Below are 20,189 nucleotides of genomic sequence, written 5' to 3' on the forward strand. Positions count from 1 at the left end.
CTTCCACCATGATTGTGAGGCCTCCCCAGCCACATGGAGCTGTGAGTCCAATAAACCCCTTTCTTTGGTAAATTGCCTAGTCTCCGGTATGTCTTTATCAGCAGGTGAAAATGGACTAATACATCTTGCTTCTAGGCAAGCAAGAGAGGCATTTATACTCCCTCCTGGACCAGTCATTGGATGTAGGATGCCTTTGGGAAGGGGACTTGATCTTGGGCAAAGCAACATTCTTCAGCTGAGCTGGGGTGGCGAGTGCCTCAGTCTCTGAAGTAGGGGATTCTGAGAGACTATCACAGTATCCTCCACAGAGTATGTCTTCATACCGATGGGCAGGCTTTCCCCATGCATTTTAAATGTTAGCCTCTTGCCAGTTTTAGACATTGTGAATATCTTCTTTCAGTCTATCATTAGCCTGTTAGCTTTCTCTTAGTGTCATTTCTTTTTTTTCTTTGAGACAGAGTCTCGCTCTTTCACCAGGCACCAGGCTGGAGTGCAGTGGTACCGTCTTGGCTCACTGCAACCACCACCTCCTGGCTTCAAGCAGTTCTCCTGACTCAGCCTCCCCAGTAGCTGGGACTACAGACACGCGCTACCACACCCAGCTAATTTTTGTATTTTAGTAGAGAAGGAGTTTCACTGTGTTGGCCAGGATGGTCTCAATCTCTTGACCTCGTGATCCACCCGCCTCACCCTCCCAAAGTGCTGGGATTACAGGCGTGAGCCACTGCACCTGGCCAGTGTCATTTCTTGGAACAGAATTCTTTAATTTTGATGTAACTAAATTAATAAATTTTCCTCCTTAAGGATTTGCGCTTTGACAGTTTTGTTTAAAAGATCCATCTCCAGAAGGATGTGGTGGCTCATGCATGTAATCCCAGCACTTTGCAAGGCCGAGGTGGGTGGATCACTTGAGGTCAGGAGTTCTGAGACCAGCCTGACCAACATGGTGAAACCCCATCACTACTAAAATACAAAAATTAGCGAAGTATGGTGACCAGTGCCTGTAATCTCAGCTCCTTGGGAGGCTGAGGCAGGAGAATCCCTTGATTCCAGGAGGCAGAGGTTGCAGTGAGCTCAGAGCAGGCCTCTGCACTCCAGCTTGGGTGACAGAGGGAGACTCCGTCTCAAAAAACAAAACAAAAAAATCCGTCTCCATTCTCTAGGCCATAAAGGTATCCTCCTATGTTAATCCTTGCTCTGAATATATATTTATCTTTCACGTTTAGGTCTTTAATCCTTCTGGAGGTCACTCTAAATGTGGATATTAGCCAATTTTCTTCCCTTTTCCTGTTATGAACCAGTTTCCTCTACTTGTCTTCAACTCTCTGCTCTCTGGTTTCTGCTTCTACCACTGTCTTAAGATACTACATCTGCAGAGAATTGCACCCTCTTCATATTCCTATTCCACAGCTTTAAAAAAAATTCTCCTTCACCTCTCCCCGTCTGCAGCATGGGGCACATTCAACCATCTCCCTTTCTTATAGCTCTGTGTGCAGCGCCCTTTCTGAACTTATTATCCTTGTTTGCTTTTTCTCCTTTTATCTCTTCCTCCTCTTTCATCCCTGGGCCTTTCCCAGCTTAACTTTCTCTTGCAGCTCCTAACAATCGGTATAATTTAAGACGATGCTTGTCTCTTTTCATCCCTCAAAACTCCACCCTCTCTGAGAAATCCTCAAGATTTCCGTCCCTCTAGGTGGGTGACTTCCCTATGAGTAAGTCCAGCCGTGACCTCTCTTGTGAATGCTGGTGACCGAGCAGTCTGGGGTTCACAGGAAAATTAAGCAGAAGATGGCCAGGCACAGTGGCTCACACCTGTAATCTCAGCACACTGGGAGGCCGAGATGGGATGATTGTTTGAGCCCAAGAGTTCGAGACCAGCCTGGGCAACAAAGTGAGACCCAGTTTCTATAAAAAAAATTATCCAGCTGTGGTGGTGGATGCCTGTAGTGCCAGCTACATGTGGGACTGAGGCAGGAGGATCACTTGAACCCAGGAGGTTGAGGCTGCAGTGAGCCAAGATCCCAAGATTGTGCCATTGCTCTACTGCCTGGGCAACAGAGTGAAACTCTGTCCCAAAATTTAAATAAATAAATAAATAAATAAATAAATAAATAAATAAATAAATAAATTTAGAAGAGTTTAATGGAAGAAAGGAATTTCCCATCTACCCCGTTCCCTAACACATACTCCATTATCAACATCCCCCACCAGAGCAGTATATACGCTACAGCTGATGAATCCATATTGACACATCATTATCACTCAAAGTCCAGAGTTCACATTTGGGTTCACTCTTGATGCTGTGCGTTCTGCGGATTTGGACAAATGTATAATGATGGCCAGATGCGGTGGCTCATGCTTGTAATCCCAACACTTTGGGAGGCCAAAGTGGGTGGATCACTTGAGCCCAGGAGTTTGAGACCAGCCTGGACAACATGGCGAAATCCTGCCTCTACAAAAACCACAAAAATTGGCAGGGCGTGGTGGTGCATGCCTGTAATCCCAGCTGCTTGGGAGGCTGAGGCTAGAGAATCGCTGAAACCCAGGAGGCAGAGGTTGCGGTGAGCCGAGATCACATCACTGCACTCTAGCCTGGGCAACAGAAACTCTGTCCCCGCCCCCAAAAATGTATAATGACATGTACCCCCCATAAAAGTATCATATAGAATATTTTCACTGTCCTAAAATCTTCCGTGCTCTGCCTATTTTTCCCTTCCTCCCTGCAACACCTGAACACCACTGATCTTTATACTGCCTCTCTCATTTTTTTTTTTTTTTTTTTTTTTTTTGAGACAGAGTCTCACTCTGTCACCCAGGCTGGAGTGCAGGCAGTGGTGCAGTCTTGGCTTACTGCAACCTCCGCCTCCAGGGGGTTCAAGCAATTCTTCCTGTCTCAGCCTTTCGAGTAGCTGGGATTACAGGTGCCCGCCACCACGCCTGGCTAATTTTTGTATTTTTTAGTAAAGATGGGGTTTCGCCATGTTGGCCAGGCTGGTCTTGGACTCCTGACCTCAGGTGATCCGCCCACCTCGGCCTCCCAAAATGCTGGAATTACCGGGGTGAGCCACTGCGCCCGGCCCGCCTCTGTGGTTTTTGCCTTTTCTAGAACATCATATCGTTGAAGTCATATACCATGCAACCTATGCAGATTGGCTTCTTTCATTTAGCAATATGCATTTAAGCTTCTTGCATTCAGCTTTAAGCTAAAGACAGATGTGTGTGAGCCCTCAGGATAAACGGTCCCTATTAGGAGCATCCTGTACAGCCAAAGGGGAAAGTCAGGCTGAATATCTTATTAATCCACACAGCATCCCTAAGCATCTGTGAAATAGGTGGAGAGAACTGCAGCTGTCTTTTCTTTACAGATAAAGAATTTGAAGGGCCGGGTGCCATGGCTCATGCCTATAATCCCAGCACTTTGGGAGGCTGAGGCAGGCAGATCACCTGAGGTTCAGAGCTCAAGACCAGCCTGACCAATATGGTGAAACCCTGTCTCTAAAATAATAATAATAATAATAATAATTTTTAAAAAAGAATTTGAATTATCAGCCCGGTGTGGTGGCTCACGCTTGTAATCCCAGCCCTTTGTGAGGCCGAGGTGGGCAGATCATGAGGTCAGGAGTTGGAAACCAGCCTGACCAACGTAGTGAAACCCCATCTCTAATAAAAATGCAAAAATTAGCCGGGCGTAGTGGTACGTGACTGTGTACAATCCCAGCTTCTCGGGAGGCTGAGGCAGGAGAATCGCTTGAACCTGGGAGGCAGAGGTTGCAGTGAGCTGAGATCGCATCACTGCACTCCAGCCTGGGCAACAGAGCAAGACTCAGTCTCAAAAAAAAAAAAAATTTGAAGTACCAGGCACCATCGCAAGAACATCAAATGAGTACTTCCTATAGCTTTACAGTTTACAAAGGCTCAGAACTCAGGCTTTCATGAAGGGGGCTTACTCTTAACTAGAGATGGCCATGGAGGAAAGAGCATCAGGCTGTCCAACCACCACAATCCCTTGAAATGACCTGAGCAGCATATTTAAGTCAGTGTAGGGGTGAGATTTAAAGTTGCCACAAAAGACCTGGATTGGTGGCTCATGCCTATAATTGATGGCTCATGCATCACTTGAGGTCAGAGGTTCAAAACCAGCCTGGTCAACTCGTGAAACCCCGTCTCTACTAAAACCAAAAAATTAGCCGGGCATGGTGGCACGTGCCTGTAGTCTCAGCTACTCTGGAAGCCGAGGCAGGAGAATTGCTTGAACCCGGGAGGCAGAGGTTGCAGTGAGCCAAGATTGCACCACTGCACTCCAGTCTGGGTAACAGAGTGAGATTTCATCTCAAAAAAATTGAGAAAAAAAGAAAAAAGTTGCCACAAACATCCCCAGCTTGTCTCTGGAATCCTCCCAGACTACCTCCGTGTTTTTCCACCCTGCTACCCCTTGTTCATAAATTTCTTGGTTCTCAGCTGTCTTTGTCTTGGCTTTACATTATGGTTTCTGTCCTCCACCCATGTCTTTGCTGGATGGTCTGCTGGGCTTGACTCATTCTTCTGGCTCTCAACAACCATATGGATCCACGCCACTGCCTTTGGTTTCTGTTCTTCAATCCCCCACATTGCTCCCAGAGGGAAGAAGTAGTTCATCTGTGGGATCCACTTGTGTGTCATCTCACCTCTCACCAGGACCATGAGGGGCGTGGTGACCTGCCAGTTTCAAGACGGCAGAATAAAGGCATTTCTGCTACTGTCTTTAAAAATCACCCCAAAATAAGCAGTGCAATAAATTTAAAAAGTATTGTTTAGGAAATCAGATGACAACAGCAGCCCCGATCATACTAGTTGGAGAGGGAAAGGACAGAGCATACCAGATGGTTCTGATAATGGTGGATTGTAGGGTATTTAGACTAGACCTTGAAAATGGAGAGTTCTTCAGTGTTTCTGTATTCCCAGAGCTTAGAATAGAACCTGGCCAAATCAAGTTCTCATCAAATACTTGTTGAGTGAATTACATCATTATATATATTTATATCCTGTAACAGTTATCAGCACATGAAAACATTTTACTATAAGGAGAACCGTTAGCAATGTTTGCTACATTGCGGGGCTTCCGTTCTTTCTCTCGGAGAGAGGACCCTTCTACAACAACAGACTGAGGAATAGAACTCTGACCAACACCTTTGCCCTGATGGTCAACATTTCATTGCTTCGATTTTTAAAAAAAATTCACAAAATCTGCTCTTTCATTGGCTCCGTTTTAGTAGTTCATTATTTTAACGTGAACTTGGCTCTTATGGAGGTCAGGACTTGATAATTACATTCAGCCCTTTGCAATTATTGGTAAGAAACCAGGTAAGAAACCACTGACATTTAATATTTAATTGTTTTTGATCAGCATTAATTAATCACAGATGCGCACCAGATTCCCATTTAATTAAATACTCTTGGGAACATATTGTGAGCTCAGGGATTCTAACCACATCAAAAAATAAATGCTCAACTTTAAAACTTGGACCCCAGAGACCCAGGCATCCATGGAGAGGAAATTCCAGATGTCTAGCATTCTCCCTTTTCTTAGAAATTAACCTCCTACTTCTAGCCCTCTGGAATCAAAAGTCTCGGCATTTCTTTTTTCTTTGTGTGTGTGTGTATGTGTGTGTGTGTGTGCGTGCGTGCGTGCGTGTGTGTGTGTTTTGAGACAGTCTCCCTCTTTCACCATGGCTGGAGTGCGGTAGTGCGATCTCGGCTCACTGCAGCCTCTGCCTCCTGGGTTCAAGTGATTCTCCTGCCTCAGCTTCCAGAGCAGCTAGGATTACAGGCACTCGTCACCAAGCCCGACTGATTTTTGTAGTTTTAGTAGAGATGGGGTGACACCATGTTGGCCAGGCTGGTCTCAAACTCCTGACCTCAAGTGATCCGCCTGCCTGAGCCTCCCAAAGTGCCGGGATTACAGACGTGAGCCACCGCACCCAGCCAGTCTCAGCGTTTCTGTTGGAAACTCCCAGGAGGCACTCATCTCCTCTCTTTTCTTGCATCATCAGTTTTACGCTCTTTACTGAATCATTCCCATCCACATACAAACATGAGCAAGTTCTCTTATTCTAAAAAACCCACTGCCAAGCCCACCCCTTCTCAAGCTATTGCCCTTTTTCTTTGTCCCTTTTTGGAGATAAAAAGATTGTGCTCACTTACAGTCCAGTCCCTCTCCTCCTAGTCTCTCTCAAACACACTGCTTTAGGGGTTTGGCTCCAACTATTCCACGGAGACCATCCTTGTCAATGTCACTAAAATTACTTCCCTGATGTTAAAAACCAATGGTCACTTCTCCACCCTCTTTCATTTGGCCGAATTAATCATGTTGTCTTTCTTGAAACACTTACTTCATTTGGCTTCCAGGAAACCATGTTTTCTTGGTTTTCCTCCCATCCATGTTCATTCCTTCTCATTTTTCTTTGCTGATTTACCCTGATCTCCCTAGCCTCTAAATGTTAGGTGGTTTTAGCAATGCTTTTAACTCCCATTTGACCTCCCTGTTTACTCTGCATTTCCACTTGAATGTTGACTTAACCTGGGTTCCTTAGACATCAGAGCCTGAGGCAAAGCTTACAGCACTCTTACTCTACTAGAGAAGAGCTAGAGAAAAGGAAATAAGGCAGGGAGTGAGGGAAAGTAAACACGAGGTGGTGCATTGTTCAGCTAGCCAAAGATTCACAAGAAAACACAGCGAGTTGCTTGGTCACATGGGAACACCTCCAGAGAGGCGGTGGAACCACAACACCTCAATGCTGCCTCTTGGGAAGGAGAAAGTTTATTTCTGGCCTGAAGAACAAAGTGGAATTCATCTGTTAACTCCTCCTCTCTTGTCTTTCAATGTTAAAAGTTTACCTCTGCACTTCTCATTTGTGTTCTTTGGTCTCTTTGGGCTGCATTGGGATGATAGCTCCCTCAGCCCTGGTTTAGAATTTAATCGGGGCTCAGAAGTGGTGCGAGGAACTGTAGCCTTGGCTGTCTAATCCCCAGAGCTTTTGGAGTTCCTGTTGCTGCTCACGATAGGGGCAAGCTGGAGCCTGGCATTCAGCCTGGGAGAGACTGAGGCAGTCTTCGATCTCAGCATAGGAGGCACTTGACTGTGCTGGCCAGGGCTCTTCTTTGAGTAAACAGTCAAGGGAGGGTCCAGGCTTGGGGCAGGAGAGAGGATTGAGAAAATAAGGGGCAACATATAAGCTGGGTCTAACCGGCATCTCTGAACTTAACCTACCCAAAATTGAACCGACTCCAACCTCTCCCATCCAAACTTCTTTCTCCTACTTTTTCCATCTCAGTGTCAACTCCGTCCTTCCATTGTCTCACACCAATGTATCAGCAAATCCTATCTCAAACCTCACATCCAATGTATCAGCAAATCCTATCAGCTCTACCTTCAAAATATATCGGCCAGGCGCGGTGGCTCAAGCCTGTAATCCCAGCACTTTGGGAAGCCGAGGCGGGTGGATCACGAGGTCGAGAGATCAAGACCATCCTGGTCAACATGGTGAAACCCCGTCTCTACTAAAAATACAAAAAATTAGCTGGGCATGGTGGCGCGTGCCTGTAATCCCAGCTACTCAGGAGGCTGAGGCAGGAGAATTGCCTGAACCCAGGAGGCGGAGGTTGCAGTGAGCCGAGATCGTGCCATTGCACTCCAGCCTGGGTAACAAGAGCGAAACTCCGTCTAAAAATATATATATATATATATATATATATATCCAGAAGCCAACCTCTCCTTGCCACCTCCTTTCCCATCATTCTTGGATCATTACAAGGGTCTTCTCTCTGGCTCTCTTGCCCTTGCCCCCAGCATTCTATTTTCAATGCCATGGTCAGAGTAGTTCTTGTAAAAAAAATAAATGAATAAATAAGACAGATGGTGCCATTCCTCCCCTTGAAACCCTCTAGGGCCTTCCCATCTCACTTACAGTGAAACCAAAGTCTTTGCCATGGCCTACAAGGCCCTACACTATCTGAATCCACCACACCTCTAACTTTATTTCCTGCTGTGTGCTCTGTCCATCCACTGTGCCTCTAAAAGGCCAAGCAGGCTCCCGCCCCAGGGCCATTGTGCTTGTTCTGCTCTGCGCCTGCAAGACTCTCTCTCCAGTTACCAACAAGGCTTCTTTCCTTAATCCTTCCAAGCCCTTAACCCCTATGCTTGTCTCCGTCTCCGTCTCCGTCTCCGTCTCCCCGTCTCCCCGTCTCTCCGTCTCTCCGTCTCTCCGTCTCTCCGTCTCTCCGTCTCTCCGTCTCTCCGTCTCCATCTCCGTCTCTCCGACTCCGTCTCCGTCTCCTTCTTTTGGTTGAGACAAAGTCTCCCTCTGTTGCCCCAATGGTACAATCTTGGCTCACTGCAACCTCCACCTCCCAGACTCAAGCAATTCCCCTGCCTCAGCCTCCCGAGTAGCTGAGGCTACAGGCGCACGCCACCACACCTGGCTACTTTTCTGGGTTTTTAGTAAAGACAGGTCTTCACCATGTAAACCAGGCTGGTCTCGAACTCCTGACTTCAGGTGATCTGCCCACCTCAGTCTCCCAAAGTGCTGGAATTACAGGCATGAGTCATCACAACCGGCCCTTGACTGCTTCTTATCATCCAGAAAAAAGCTCAATGGAAGAAGAAGAAGCTGAAGGATGGAAAAGAGAATGAAAATAGGAAGGAAAGAGTAATCTCTTCAGGAGCTTATTGGAAAGCCCAAAGCTTTCCAGAAACAGTTTCACCAAGAAGGAGACTTTATGTGTGGGAGAGTAGCAAAAGAGATGAGAAGAAAGTGAAAGCATTCTTAAAAGTTGAGGAGCTGGGGTGTTTATTCTATGAGTGCAGGTTATCCAACTGAGAATCAAAGTTAGTTCACTCAAATTTCCACTGAAAAATGTCTTCCAACTAGGGCCTCTGGATCAGTGGTAGTTCTGGTGGTCTAAACATGTTCTTGAAAGAAGCAAGAGACATCAGGATTGACGAAGGAGCAATAAAGCTTGGAAAGATATTTGTCTCTGTGAAGAATGTTCCAGGTCCTTTCAGGAAGATGAGGGGAGAAGGTGATCTTTCTCAGAGTCACTGCTTGAGAGCCTATGCATCCCATGATGTGGCAACTGGGGCTGAAAATGGGATTTCAAGACCAACCCAACAGGAAGAACAGGGGAAGGTCTGAGTTGTCTTTTGGTGCCCTTGGGTCAGATCTACCTGGCTCAACCTTTCCAAGCTTTTGATAACCAGTATTACAAGGTCAAGGAGGTCGGCGAATGTGGGTGCCACTGCCCTCTGCTGGAAGGACTGGCATCCTCCCAAGACCTATATTTGGCTCTTGGTCAATGGGTCTTTACCTTTGGATTTGGGTCCCTTTGAGAAGCTGAATAAAGTGATGGAGTCAAAGAAAAAAGACATGCATTCTTATATAAGATTTGCACGGAGTTTCAGGGATTCATGGACAGACCCTCTGAAACCCATCCATCCACCTCCCAGGTAGAGCTGTGGCTTTAGAAGCAGATAGACCTAAGTGCCACTTCAGAACCGAGATACGTACTCTTCCTCTGTAAGACAGAAAAGAAATCAAGAAGAGGCTACCCAACCTGTTTCTTGCCAAAAATGCCTTTTCCCCTATTTGAACCCCATGTTTAGAAATATTTTCTAGGTATAGAGCAGCAGTGCATAGCTGTAGTCTCAGCACTTTAGGAGGCTGAATTGGGATGATTGGGAAGGCTGGGAATTCAAGACTAGCCTGGGCAACAAAGTGAAACCCTGTCTCTACAAAAAAATACAAAATTAGCCATGTATGATGGTGGGCACCTGTAGTCTCAACTACTCAGGAGCCTGAGGAGGGAGGATCCCTTAAGCCCAGGAAATTGAGGCTGCAATGAGCTGAGAATGTGCTACTGCACTCCAGCCTGGGAAGTAGAGTCAGACTCTATCTCAAAAAATACACACACACACACACACACACACACACACACACACACACATATATATATTTATATATTGAAAAATAAAATACATATTCTTTATGGAGTGCAGTGGCACAATTTTGGCTCACTGCAACCTCCTGGGTTCAAGTGATTCTCCTGCCTCAGCCACCTGAGTAGCTGGGACTACAGGCACACACCACCACACCTGCCTAATTTTCGTATTTTTAATAGAGATGGGGTTTCACCACCTTGGCCAGGCTGGTCTCAAACTCCTGACCTCAAGTGATCCACCCATCTCGGCCTCCCAAAGTACTAGGATTACTGGTGTGAGCCATCATGCCTGGCCACTCTAATTTTTATTTATTTATTTTTACGCCTTTGGATATGATTTCTTTTTTTTTTTCTTTTTTTTTTTTTTTTTTGAGATGGAGTCTTGCTGTGTCACCCCAGCTGGAGTGCAGTGGTGCGATCTCAGCTCACTGCAACCTCTGCCTCCCGGGTTCAAGCGATTCTCTTGCCTCAGCCTCCTGAGTAGCTGGGACTACAGGCAGGGGCCACCACGTCTGGCTAATTTTTTTATTTTTTAAATTTTTAGCAGAGATGGGGTTTTGCCATGTTATCCAGGATGGTCTCCATCTCCTGACCTTGTGATCCACCTACCTTGGCCTCCCGAAGTTCTGGGATTACAGGCGTGAGTCTCCGCCCCTGCCCATATGTATGTATTTATTTTGAGAGATGAAGTCCTGCTGTGTCACAGGCTGGAGTGCAGTAGTTATTCACAGGTGTGATCGCAGTTCCCTACAGCCTCAGACTCCTGGGATCAAGCAATTCTCCTGTCTCTCAGCATCCTGAGTTGCTAGGACTACAGGCATATGCCACCGTGGCTGGCATTCCAATTTGTTGTTGTTGAGACAGTGCATTGTTCTATCACCCAGGCTGGAGTGCAATGGTGCGGTCACAGAACACTGCAGCTCCGACCTCCTAGGCTCAAGCGATCCTTCCACCTCAGCCTCCTGCATAGCATGGGCCACAATGCCCAGCTAATGCTTTTTATTTTTTGTAGAGATGAAGTTTCTCATGTTGCCCAGGCTGGTCTTGGATTCCTGGGCTCAAGCAATCCATCCACCTTGGCCTCTCAAACAGCTGGGATTACAGGCATAAGCCACTGAGCCCAGCTTCTAATTTTTTTTTTTTCTTTTTTTCTTCTTTTTTGAGATAGAGTCTTGCTCTGTCGCCCAGGCTGGAGTGCAGTGGTGTGATCTCTGCGCACTGCAACCTCCACTTCCCAGGTTCAAGTAGTTCTCCTGACTCAGCCTCCCAAGCAGCTGGTACTATAGGGGCATGCCACCACACCCAGCTAATTTTTGCATTTTTCGTAGAGAGAAGGTTTCACCATGTTGACCAGGATGGTCTGGAACTCCTGACCTCAAGTTATCCACCTACTTCGGCCTCCCAAAGTTCTGGGATTGCAAGCATGAGCCACTGAGCCTAGCTTCTAATTTTAATTAACCCACTTTGGTTCTCACTCTCAAGCTTGTCTCCTACACTGGGACCTTCTGGCCTCAAAAGTAAGGCCATGTGAGAACATAGAACATCAGTTGAAGCTCAGCACAGTGGCTCATGCCTGTAATCCCAGCACTTTGGGAGGCAGAGGTGGGCAGATCGCTTGAGGTCAGGAGTTCGAGACCAGCCTGGTCAACATGGTAAAACCTCATCTCTACTAAAAATACAAAAATTATTGGCCGGGTGCGGTGGCTCAAGCCTGTAATCCGAGCACTTTGGGAGGCCGAGGCGGGTGGATCACGAGGTCAAGAGATTGAGACCATCCTGGTGAACATGGTGAAACCCCGTCTCTACTAAAAATACAAAACATTAGCTGGGCATGGTGGCACGTGCCTGTAATCCCAGCTACTCAGGAGGCTGAGGCAGGAGAATTGCTTGAACTCAGGAGGCGGAGGTTGCGGTGAGCCGAGATCGTGCCATTGCACTCCAGCCTGGGTAACAAGAGCGAAACTCTGTCTCAAAAAAAAAAAAAAAAAAAAAAAAAAAACAAAAATTAGCCAGGCATGGTGATGTGTGTCTATAATCCCAGCTACTCAGGAGGCTGAGGCAAGAGAATTGCTTGAACCCAGGAGTCAGAGGCTGTAGTGAGCCAAGATCACACCACTGCATTCCAGCCTGGGTGACAAAGCAAGACTGTCTCAAAAAAACAAAACAAAATGAAAACACATCAGTTGAAGAACACTGAATACCTGCCATGGCTAATACTAAAGTTGTCAAAAAAAGATATAATTTCTGCTCTCAATTCATTCATTCAAGAAATATTGATTAAATGCCTACAATATACCAGACACTTCAAGGAACTAAGAATATAATGATAACAGAACTGATGAAGTCCCTGCCTTCATGGAGTTTACAGTCTGGTGGGAGAAACAGGGGGTGTGGGAGGAGTAACAAATAGAAGTGATAATTGCAAATTGTGATATGCAACGTGAAGAAAACTGAAGAGAGGGACTAGGGAGGGAATGGGGCAGGGAAGGGACCTCTCATAGATGTAGCATGCAGGGTCCTGGTGGGAAACAGGTGGCACGTTCAAACTGGGAAGTGTTTATTCCTGAAGGGCATGGGAGAAGAAAAATAAATACATGTATTAATAGATAATTAAAAATACAAATGAAATGGAGGAGAGGCAGGGCACAGTGGCTCACACTTATAATCCCGGCACTTTGGGAGGCTGAGGCAGGAGGATTATTTGAGTCTAGGAATTTGAGACCAGCCTGGGCAAGATAGTGAGACCCAGTCTCTATAAAAAATAAAAATAAGTGGCTTTTGGTGGTGGCTTGCACCTATGGTCCCAGCTACTCAGAAGGCTGAAGTGGGAGGATCACTTGAGTCAGGGATGTTGAGGTGCAGTGTCAGTGAGCCAAGATTGCACCACTGCACTCCAGTCTGGGTGATAGAGTGAGACCCTGTCTCGATAGATAGATAGATAGATAGATAGATAGATAGATAGATAGATAGATGATAGATAGATAGATAGATTCACAGATACATAGATAGGTACATAGATAGGCCAGGTGTGGTGGCTCACACCTGTAATTCCAGCACTTTGGGAGGCCAAGGTGGGCAGATCAACTGAGGTCAGGAGTTCAAGACCAGACTGGCCAATATGGTGAAACCCTGTCTCTACTAATAATTCAAACAATATTAGCTAGGCATGGTGGTGCACACCTGTAGTCCCAGCTACTTGGGAGGCTGAGGCAGGAGAATCGCTTGATCCCAGGAGGCGGAGGTTGCAGTGAGCCAAGATTTTGCCACTGCACTTCAGCCTGGGCAATAAAGAGTGAAACTCCATTTAAAAAAATAAATAAATAAATAAATAAATTAAAGAGAAAAATGGATGAGAGTTTAATCAAAGGGCTATGTACAAGCAACGAGGAATGGTGCAGTATCCTGGGGAGCCCTTCCTAGCCTGAGGCTTGAGGGTCCAAGGGGAGGCAGCAAGCACAGCCATGTGTCACTTAAACATGGGGACACAGGCTGAGAAACGTGCTGTTAGGCGGTTTTGTCATCATGCAGACATCAGGAAGCGTACTTCACGTACTTCACGGGAGAGCCTACTACACACCGACGCTATGTGGGTCAGCCTATGGCTCCTAGGCTACAAACCTGTACAGCACGTTACTGTACTGAACACTGCAGGTAATTGTAACACAATGGTAAGTGTGTATGCAAACATATTTAAACATGGAAAAAGTACAGTAAAAATACAGGTTTGTTTTTTTTTTTTTGGAGAGAGAGTCTCACTTTGTCACCCAGGCTGGAGTGCAGTGGCACCATCTCCACTTGCTGCAACCTCTACCTCTTGGGTTCAAGCGATTCTCCTGCCTCAGCTTCCCGAATAGCTGGGATTATAGGCATGGACCACCACGACGAGCTAATTTTTGTATTTTTAATAGAGATGGGGTTTCACTGTGTTGACCATGCTGGTGACCTCAGGTGATCCACCCACCTCTGCCTCCCAAAGTGCTGGGATTACAGGGGTGAGCCACCACACCCAGCCATAAACATATATAAATATAGAAAGAGTGCAGTAAAAATACAGCATTATAATCTTATGGAACTTGATAGAAATATTATTATGTGGTGCATGACTCACTATACAAGAATATAAAGAGGCTGGGCTTGGTGGCTTATGCCTGTAACCCCGGCATTCTGGAAGGCTGAGGCAGGAGGATCACTTGAGCCCAGCTTGGGCAATGTGATAAAACCTGGTCTGTACAAAAAAAAAAAAAAAAAAAAAAAAAGGCAGGTGTGGTGGCTAATGCCTGTAATCCCAGCTACTTGGGAGTCTGAGGTGGGAGAAGTGTTTGAGCCTGGGAGACAGAGGTTGCCGTGAGCCAAGATCATGCCACTGCACTCCAGCCTGGGCAACAGAGTGAGACTCTGACAAAAAAAAAAAAAAAAAAAAAAAAAAAAAAAGAGGCCGGGTGCTGTGGTGGCTAATGCCTATAATCCCAGCACTTTGGGAGGTTAAGGCGGGCAGATCACAAGGTCAGGAGTTTGAGACCAGCCTAGCCAACATCATGAAACCCTGTCTCTACTAAAAATACAAAAATTAGCTGGGCATGGTGGCAGGTGCCTATAATCCCAGCTACTCAGGAGGCTGAGGCAGGAGAATTGCTGGAATCTAGAAGGCAGAGGTTGCAGTGAGCCAAGATCGTGCCACTGCACTCCAGCCTGGGAACACAGTGAGACTCCATCTCAAAAAACAAACAAACGAACAAAAAATGAACAAACAAAAAAGAATCGAAAGAGATGAGTCCACAGAAAGGCCCACATGACAAGACAGGAGTGGCCACATGTACAGAACAGGCAGTTTACAGCGGGGTATGGACTGGGCTGCAATTCTCATGATCTCCAGTCCAGCGTGCTCCCTGCTGTATTAGTTCTCTCAAGATGTTATAACAAAGGACCACAAACTGGGTGGTTTTGAAACAACAGAAATATAGTGTTTCTCAGTTCCGAAGGCTGGAAGGCCAAAGTCAAGGTGTCAGGAGGACTGATTCCTTTTGGGGGCTCAAAGTTAGCATCTGTTCCATGCCTTTCTCCCAGCGCCTGGTGCTTGCTGGCGATCTGTGGTCTTCTGTGGCTTATAGCTGCATAAGCCAAATGTCTGCCTGTGTTGTCACATGGCCATCTTCCCCGTGTCTGTTTCTGTGTCTCTTCTCTTCTTATAGGGACACTAGTCTTTTTGGTTTAGTGTGCATCTCACTTTAGTATGAGCTAATCTGTTTGTTTGTTTGTTTGTTTTGAGACAGGGTCTCACTGTCGCCAGGCTGGAGTGCAGTGGTGCAATCTTAGCTCACTGCAACCTTTGCCTCCTAGGCTCAAGTGATCCTCCCACCTCAGCCTCCCAAGAAGCTAGGACTACAGGCGTGCACTCCCATGCCTGGCTAATTTAAAAAATTTTTTGTACAAACAAGGTCTCACTATATTTCCCAGGCTGGTCCCAAACTCCTGGACTCAAGCAATCCTCCCACTTTGGCCTCCTAAAGTGCTGGGATTATAGGTGTAAGCCACAGCACCTGGCCTAATTTTAACTAATTACATTTTTTTTTTTTTGAGATGGAGTTTTGCTTTTATCATCCAGGATGGAGTACAGTGGTATGATCTCGGCTCACTACAACCTCTGCCTCCTGGGTTCACACAATTCTCCTGCCTCAGTCTCCCTAGTAGTTGGAATTACAGGTACCTGCCACCAAGCCCAGTGAATTTTTGTATTTTTAGTAGAGATAGAATTTCACCATGTTGGCCAGGCTGGTCTCGAACTCCTGACCTCTGGTGATCTGCCTGCCTTGGCCTCTCAAAGTGCTGGGATTACAGGAATGAGCCGCCATGCACCAACTAATTACGTTTTCGACAACCCTATATCCAAATGAGGTACCATTGTGAGGTTCTAGGAAGGACACAAATTTGGGGGGACACTATTTAACCGAGCACACCTACTTCAAGTTGACAAGGCATTACATTAGCAAAATGTCTCCATCATCTTCCCTTCTCTTTCAGGGCCCCTTTGATTTGATTGGAATTCCCCAGTCCTGCTATATTATATATTCAGAGTACATGACTAGTGGCTCACTTACAGGAAAGAGCAAGGATTAATGAGATACTACTGCACACTCACCAGACTGGCAACAATGCTGAAGCCATTACAAACCAACTGTTGGCGAGGACGTGGAGTTACAGGAATAGTCAGTCGTACACTGTTGGGGATGATATAAACTGGTACAATCACTTTGGGATAAAATTTGGCCATATTGAGGGAAGCTGAAGGTATGCACACCCTATCACCCTCCTGACTTATATATTCTATAAAAATATATGCCAATTGGCCCAGGCATGGTAGCTCACACCTATAATCCCAGCACTCTGGGAGGCTGAGAATGGTGGATCCCTTGAGCCCAGGAATTTGAGACCAGCCTGAGCAACATAGCAAAACCACGTTTCCACAAAAAAATACAAAATTAGCTGGGCAGGGTGGCATGCACCACCTGTGGTCCCAGCTACTTGGGAGGCTGAGGTAGAAGGATTGCCTGAGCCTGACGGGTCGAGGCTGCAGCGAGCCTGCTATTCTACTGCACTGCAGCCTGGGTAACAGAGTGAGACCCTGTATATGTATATATCAATGCCAGTGTGTATCAGGATATACATACAAGAATGAGAAGACGTGTTGGCAATAGTCTCAAGCTAAGACCAGGCACGGTGGCTCACACCTGTAATCCCAGCACTTTGGGAGGCCCAGGTGGGCGCATCACTTGAGGTCAGGAATTTGAGACCAGCCTGGCCAACATGGCTAAACCCTGTCCCGATTAAAAATACAAACATTAGCTGGATGTGGTGGTGGATGCCTATAGTCTGTGCTACTTAGGAGCCTGAGGCAGGAGAATCGCCTGGATTCAGGAAGCAGAGGTTGCAGTGAGCTGAGGTCATGCCACTGCATTCCAGCCTGGGCAACAGAGGGAGATTTGGTCTCAAAGGAAAAAAAATAGTTTCAAGCTGGAAACAACCCAAGTATCCATGGACAGCAGAATAATTACATTGTGGACAGAATATAATGAAATATGATATAGCAATGAAAAATGATGAACTATAGTTCCATACAAAAGCATGGATACTGATGAGGAAGATAAACTGAATACCACCACATATAGATGATATGATTTCATTTAAGCAAAGTTCAGAATTAGGCAAAATTAAGCGCTCTCTCTCTCTCTCAATATACATATAAAATTATTTTATATATAAAATAAATATTTATTTATTTATTTGGAGATGGAGTTTTGCTTTGTCACCCAGGCTGGAGTAGAGTGGTGTGATCTTGGCTCACTGCAACCTCTGCCTCCTGGGTTCAAGCGATTCTCCTGCCTCAGCCTTCCAAGTGGTTGAGACTATAGGCGCATGCCACCATGCCGGGCTAATTTTTTGTATTTTCAGTAGAGACAGTGTTTTCACTGTGTTAGCCAGGATGGTTTCAATCTCCTGACCTGGTGATTCTCCTGCCTCAGCCTCCCAAAGTGCTGGGATTACAGGAGTGAGCCACCATGCCCTGCCATTTATACTATATTGCTTAAGGATATATAACCAGGTAGTAACACTTCAAGAAAAACAAGCAAATGGTTAATATGAAACTCAAGATATACCAGGTGCGGTGGCTTACTTCTATAATCCCAGCACTTTGGGAGGCTGAAATAGGAGGATCACTTGAGCCCAGGAGTTCATGACCAGCCTGGGCAATAAAGCAGGCCCTGTCTCTACAAAAAGTAAAAAGCAGAAAATTAGCCAGGCATGCTGACACGTGCCTGTAGCCCCAGCTACTTGGGAGTTGGAGGTGGGAGGCTTGAGCCCTCAAGGTCGAGGCTACAGTGAGCCTTGATTGTACCATTGCACTCCAACCTGGGCAACAGAGTGATACCCTATCTGGAAAAAAAAAAAAAAAGTCAAGATAGTGGTTACGCTATCCTCCCTTGCAATAAGGGAGCAGTTTGGATCTGGCGAAGAACACACAGAGAAAGGGCTTCTGGGGTGCTAGTAATGTTCATTTTACATCAATTTTTGAAGATGTATTTATGTTTTTTATCACTTTTCTTTTGATACAAGGTCTTGCGCTGTTGCTCAGGCTGAAGTGCAGTGGTGTGATCATAGCTCACTCTAGCCTTGAACTCCTTTACTCAAGGAATCCTCTGGACTCAGCCTCCCGAGTAGCTAAGACTACAGCCACCTGCCACCACACCCAACTAATTTTTAATTAATTAATTAATTTTATTTTTTTGAGGCAGGGTCTCACTCTGTCACCCAGGCAGGAATGCTGTGATGCAATCAGGGCTCATTGCAGCCTCAACCTCCTGGGTTCAAGCTATCCTTGTGCCTCATTTTTTGATTTTTTTTTTGTAGAGACGAGGGCTGGTTTCGAACTCCTGGACTCAAGCAATCCTCCTGCCTTGGCCTCCCAAAGTGTTGGGATCACAAGCATAAGTCACCATGCCTGGCCATGTTTTCAGCACTTTTCTGAATGTTTGGAATATTTCATATATACACATACATTAAAAAGGGGAGGGGGTCCCTGGGCTTTGGAACCAAACAAAGCAGTTATATAGTAGATTTTGACTCTGAACATATTCCTGAAGGAACAACATGATATAGTACCCCTCCTGGAAAAAGAAGAAATGAAATACAACAACAAAAAAAATGTGACTCTTCTTTAAGAAAAGGATTAGGGTTTTCTTTTCTTTCTCCTTTTCCTTTTCCTTCTTCTTATTCCTCCTCCTTCTTTTTTTTTTTTTTTTTTTTTTCTTTTTTTCAGACAGGGTCTTGCTCTATCATCCAGGCTGGAATGCTGTGGCTTGATCACAGCTCACTACAACCTTGACCTCCTGGGCTCAAGTGATCCTCCTGCCTCAGCCTCCCAACTAGCTGGGACTCCAGGTGTGCACCACCACACTCAGCTATATGTTTTTATAATTTGTAGAGATAGAGTCTCCCTATGTAGCCCAGGGTAGTCTTAAACTTCTGAGCTCAAGTGATCCTCCCACCTTGGCCTCCCAAAGTGCTCAGATTACAGGCATGAGCCACTGCACCCAGCCGAAGAAATTAGTTTTTAATTGAAGAGAACCCATGAAAAAAGTCACTGGCATCTAAAAGACCTGTATTTATCCAGGTGCTGAGGTATAGAACATTCTAATTAAGCGATATTAATGAAGTTGAATTTACAACCTAGTAAACTAAACAAAGAGTTTATGTTTAGTTGATTAACCAGTTGAGACTAAAGTCTAGGCTATTTATGTAACAGTTTTTGGTTTTTTATTTTTCTTCAATACAGTGTAAAAAGATGTTGGCTCTCTTGCTATTACAGGAGTCTGTCTTTACTCATTTGAAATGTAAACTTCTATCTTTGTGAAACCTGTTCCAGACAATTAAGAGAAGTGTTATAATAATAATGAATTACAAGAATTCCAGTTAGGAGCCAAGCACTATTTTAGGCAGTTTGTAGTTACTGAAGAAGTTTGGGCTAGGCGCGGTAGCTCATGCCTATAACCTTAACGCTTTGGAACGCTGAGGTGAGAAGACGGCTGGAGCCCAGGAGTTTGAGACCAGCCTGGGCAACATGGTGAAACCCTATCTTTACAAAACATACAAAAATCAGCCAGGTGTGGTGGCATGCACTTGTAGTCCCAGGTACTTGGGAGGCTGATGTAGAAGACCGCTTGAGCCTGAGAGGTGGAGCTTGCAAGATTACACCACTGCATTCTGACAGAGAGAGACTCTGTCTCTAACAAAGGGCCAGGTGGTATGTGCCTATAGTCCTAACTACCTGGGAGGCTGAAGTGGGAGGATTGCTTGAGCCCAGGAGTTTGGGGCTGCGGTGACCTATGATTGTGTCACTGCACTCCAGCCTGAGCAACAGAATGAGGTTTTGTCTCTAAATAACATAAACAAATAAAATACTTTGACATGTCACTCTCTTGTCTGCGTATTTTCTCATCTTTATTATATTAAATACCACGAGGTCATACTGACACTTACAATTCCAATCCAACAGCTCAGAGTTCTTTCTAGCTTTCCTCCTTTTCATGTTTGTAATCCCAGCAATGAGAAACATATTTTTAATCATTCTGAATGTAACTAAAAAAAAATTTAATAACTAAGAGGCCTATAATGAGTGTATTGCTGGTTTTTTAAAAAAAGTATTTTTCCCCACTTGTATTAAT

Source organism: Saimiri boliviensis, chromosome 11 (genome assembly GCF_048565385.1).
Source record: "Saimiri boliviensis isolate mSaiBol1 chromosome 11, mSaiBol1.pri, whole genome shotgun sequence".
Lineage (NCBI taxonomy): Eukaryota > Metazoa > Chordata > Mammalia > Primates > Cebidae > Saimiri > Saimiri boliviensis.